Raw genomic sequence first — 5,000 nt, 5'->3', positions numbered from 1 at the left:
AGCGCGCGTGCGGCCCAGAACATCTAAGGGCATCACAGACCTGTTATTGCTCAATCTCGTGCGGCTAGAAGCCGCCTGTCCCTCTAAGAAGAAAAGTAATCGCTGACAGCACGAAGGATGTCACGCGACTAGTTAGCAGGCTAGAGTCTCGTTCGTTATCGGAATTAACCAGACAAATCGCTCCACCAACTAAGAACGGCCATGCACCACCACCCACCGAATCAAGAAAGAGCTATCAATCTGTCAATCCTTCCGGTGTCCGGGCCTGGTGAGGTTTCCCGTGTTGAGTCAAATTAAGCCGCAGGCTCCACTCCTGGTGGTGCCCTTCCGTCAATTCCTTTAAGTTTCAGCTTTGCAACCATACTTCCCCCGGAACCCAAAAGCTTTGGTTTCCCGGAGGCTGCCCGCCGAGTCATCGGAGGAACTGCGGCGGATCGCTGGCTGGCATCGTTTATGGTTAGAACTAGGGCGGTATCTGATCGCCTTCGAACCTCTAACTTTCGTTCTTGATTAATGAAAACATACTTGGCAAATGCTTTCGCTTCTGTTCGTCTTGCGACGATCCAAGAATTTCACCTCTAACGTCGCAATACGAATGCCCCCGCCTGTCCCTATTAATCATTACCTCGGGTTCCGAAAACCAACAAAATAGAACCGAGGTCCTATTCCATTATTCCATGCACACAGTATTCAGGCGGGCTTGCCTGCTTTAAGCACTCTAATTTGTTCAAAGTAAACGTGCCGGCCCACCGAGACACTCAATAAAGAGCACCCTGGTAGGATTTCAACGGGGTCCGCCTCGGGACGCACGAGCACGCACGGGGCGGTCGCACGCCTTCGGCTCGCCCCACCGGCAGGACGTCCCACGATACATGCCAGTTAAACACCGACGGGCGGTGAACCAACAGCGTGGGACACAAATCCAACTACGAGCTTTTTAACCGCAACAACTTTAATATACGCTATTGGAGCTGGAATTACCGCGGCTGCTGGCACCAGACTTGCCCTCCAATAGATACTCGTTAAAGGATTTAAAGTGTACTCATTCCGATTACGGGGCCTCGGATGAGTCCCGTATCGTTATTTTTCGTCACTACCTCCCCGTGCCGGGAGTGGGTAATTTGCGCGCCTGCTGCCTTCCTTGGATGTGGTAGCCGTTTCTCAGGCTCCCTCTCCGGAATCGAACCCTGATTCCCCGTTACCCGTTACAACCATGGTAGGCGCAGAACCTACCATCGACAGTTGATAAGGCAGACATTTGAAAGATGCGTCGCCGGTACGAGGACCGTGCGATCAGCCCAAAGTTATTCAGAGTCACCAAGGCAAACGGACCGGACGAGCCGACCGATTGGTTTTGATCTAATAAAAGCGTCCCTTCCATCTCTGGTCGGGACTCTGTTTGCATGTATTAGCTCTAGAATTACCACAGTTATCCAAGTAACGTGGGTACGATCTAAGGAACCATAACTGATTTAATGAGCCATTCGCGGTTTCACCTTAATGCGGCTTGTACTGAGACATGCATGGCTTAATCTTTGAGACAAGCATATGACTACTGGCAGGATCAACCAGGGAGCTGCGTCAACTAGAGCTGAGCAGCCGGCCGCCCGGGAGTGTGTCCCGGGGGCCCGCGCGAACACGCAAGCGTCCGCTCAATCATTCTGCAAACAGGAGGAGGCTGAGCTCCCCTGCACAATACACCTCGAAACCCTCTCAGGTCCCGGCGGCGCGCAGCGCCGTCCCAAGTACTTGGTCGGGTTCGAGAGAGGCGCAATCGCCCGGAGTTAGGCGAGTAGACGCTTTCGGTGCGACCACCCGTGCTCCCAACTGAGCTTGCCGCTGCCGACAGAGGCCCGGGAGCGTGCTGTCGTGGCATTGCCGGCGGGAGACAACACGCGCCACCTACGGTGACCGGCAGCTCCAACGCCAGCGCCACAGAAGGACAAAAGCCCCACTTGGGTGCCGAAGCGAACTCTCCCAGCACAGCGCACACGCCAACACATCCGCACAGCTGCGATACAAACCACCAGCGAGAACCGCTGGGGCGACCGAGCAGCAGACGGCGTCGCGGCGCCGAGCGCCGGGCGGCGGCGCATCCTCAACGCACACAGTCCTCAATCGGACCAGCACACTGCAGATGTCCACCGCGCTTCGCACCGGGCCCGCGAGGACCTACTTTGGCCGCACGGCGCCGCGCGCAGGGTGCGCCGGCGCGCAGCTGCGACGCCTGCCGCGTCCGTCGGCCGGCGCGCCTGCCACTGGCCGCCCCCACCAGCCGGCTGTAGCGCGTGCGCCCACGCACCGCGCGGCCAGCACGCCGGGAGGCGCCCCCTCACCGGCCGGGGACGGTCCCACCCAGCCACCGCCGCGTATCGCTTCACACCCAGATGCCGTTCAGTTTCGTCGGCATGGTGGGTATCGCTGGAACAACCGGTTAGTACCTCAACCTATCGTCGCCATCACCGATTCACCCCTAGCGAGAACAACCGCACCACAACGGGTTACCATTTCTTCATTTGCGTAACTTCACCAGAAAACGTAGGCGTCCATCGCCATTTGCAACTTCAACCATTATTGCATGCCTGTGTCAGGTGTCACGCCACACTACGTCTGCCCACATACACGCAACAAAATGTGCACGCCTAGACAATACGTGGAAGGTGGCCCCCGTACGTATGCGATGTCCATTGCTCGAACGACTGTCAACCGGCTTCTGTAGCATGTCGCAGATATGGAACGCGCTGCACCATGCCATCACGGTGTGTGAGGAGAGACGACTAGGTCCGAATACATCAACAGACAGCTCATGCTGATCGCCATCCACGGCGTCCGTTCCTCCCACACGTCTCTATGGCGTACCACACTGCAATCCAGCTCTCATAGGGAGACGACACGTAGCTGCGTGCACAATATTTGCACTGTATGGTCCGCCGTTTTTGGGCGCAGTCGTTGTACGGTCACACATGTGCCACGATGTATCATTCAGTACATAAGGACGAATGTGCAGTACAGATTGTGGTTCACGCGTACGACATCAGCGGACAGTTGACACAGGCCGCACCACAACGTAGCCTGCGTACGTCGCATGCGAAGGGCATTGAACATGCAAACTTGTCACCAACCACCTTGCGAAGGCAGGGGGCAAGGTGGGGACGTGGGGAGAGGTGGGGGGGGGGGGGGGCGGCATGTACGCCCTGCTGCCATCCACATTACAGTGTACAGCAGGAGCATGTGGAAAGTCAGCAAGACTTGCAAGGTGTTTAACATGAAGCGATACACAGGGGAGCGGGCAGTGCGAGTAGCGAACTATATTGCGAGGGTTGCGGGTGGGCAACACTACACTAATTGAACGAGTCGTATAACAATTACAGAGCAGGTTTAGGCGACAACGTGGGTTACGATAGGCGACAACGTGGGTTACGTTAGGGGACAACGTGGGTTACGTTAGGGGACAACGTGGGTTACGTTAGGGGACAACGTGGGTTACGTTAGGGGACAACGTGGGTTACGTTAGGGGACAACGTGGGTTACGTTAGGGGACAACGTGGGTTACGTTAGGGGACAACGTGGGTTAGGTTAAGGCACAACATGGGTTAGGTTAAGGCACAACATGGGTTAGGTTAAGGCACAACATGGGTTAGGTTAAGGCACAACATGGGTTAGGTTAAGGCACAACATGGGTTAGGTTACGGCACAACATGGGTTAGGTTAAGGCACAACATGGGTTAGGTTAGGGGACAACATGGGTTAGGTTAGGGGACAACATGGGTTAGGTTAAGGCACAACATGGGTTAGGTTAAGGCACAACATGGGTTAGGTTAGGGGACAACATGGGTTAGGTTAGGGCACAACATGGGTTAGGTTAGGGGACAACATGGGTTAGGTTAGGGGACAACATGGGTTAGGTTAGGGGACAACATGGGTTAGGTTAGGGGACAACATGGGTTAGGTTAGGGGACAACATGGGTTAGGTTAGGGGACAACATGGGTTAGGTTAGGGGACAACATGGGTTAGGTTAGGGGACAACATGGGTTAGGTTAAGGCACAACATGGGTTAGGTTAGGGGACAACATGGGTTAGGTTAGGGGACAACATGGGTTAGGTTAGGGGACAACATGGGTTAGGTTAGGGGACAACATGGGTTAGGTTAGGGGACAACATGGGTTAGGTTAAGGCACAACATGGGTTAGGTTAGGGCACAACATGGGTTAGGTTAGGGCACAACATGGGTTAGGTTAGGGCACAACATGGGTTAGGTTAGGGGACAACATGGGTTAGGTTAGGGGACAACATGGGTTAGGTTAGGGGACAACATGGGTTAGGTTAGGGGACAACATGGGTTAGGTTAGGGGACAACATGGGTTAGGTTAGGGGACAACATGGGTTAGGTTAGGGGACAACATGGGTTAGGTTAGGGGACAACATGGGTTAGGTTAGGGGACAACATGGGTTAGGTTAGGGGACAACATGGGTTAGGTTAAGGCACAACATGGGTTAGGTTAAGGCACAACATGGGTTAGGTTAGGGGACAACATGGGTTAGGTTAGGGGACAACATGGGTTAGGTTAGGGGACAACATGGGTTAGGTTAAGGCACAACATGGGTTAGGTTAGGGGACAACATGGGTTAGGTTAAGGCACAACATGGGTTAGGTTAGGGGACAACATGGGTTAGGTTAGGGGACAACATGGGTTAGGTTAAGGCACAACATGGGTTAGGTTAAGGCACAACATGGGTTAGGTTAAGGCACAACATGGGTTAGGTTAGGGGACAACATGGGTTAGGTTAGGGGACAACTTGGGTTAGGTTAGGGGACAACATGGGTTAGGTTAAGGCACAACATGGGTTAGGTTAAGGCACAACATGGGTTAGGTTAGGGGACAACATGGGTTAGGTTAGGGGACAACATGGGTTAGGTTAGGGGACAACATGGGTTAGGTTAAGGCACAACATGGGTTAGGTTAGGGGACAACATGGGTTAGGTTAAGGCACAACATGG

At 54.3% G+C, this 5,000-nt stretch overlaps 1 non-coding gene across 1 annotated transcript in view; it reads right to left on the bottom strand.

The window, feature by feature from the left end:
* The window catches only part of LOC124764293, a 1,909-nt gene extending 334 nt beyond the window's left edge, over nucleotides 1–1,575 (bottom strand). Inside the window, exon 1 of the ribosomal RNA XR_007012745.1 lies at nucleotides 1–1,575. This exon is cut by the window's left edge and continues 334 nt beyond it. This is a non-coding gene — a ribosomal RNA (small subunit ribosomal RNA).
* Nucleotides 1,576–5,000: the final 3,425 nt, after the last annotated feature.

The sequence above is a fragment of the Schistocerca piceifrons genome, unplaced genomic scaffold, assembly GCF_021461385.2.
Source record: "Schistocerca piceifrons isolate TAMUIC-IGC-003096 unplaced genomic scaffold, iqSchPice1.1 HiC_scaffold_631, whole genome shotgun sequence".
Taxonomy (NCBI): Eukaryota; Metazoa; Arthropoda; class Insecta; order Orthoptera; family Acrididae; genus Schistocerca; species Schistocerca piceifrons.
This window is presented reverse-complemented; position numbering and strand designations above follow the sequence as displayed.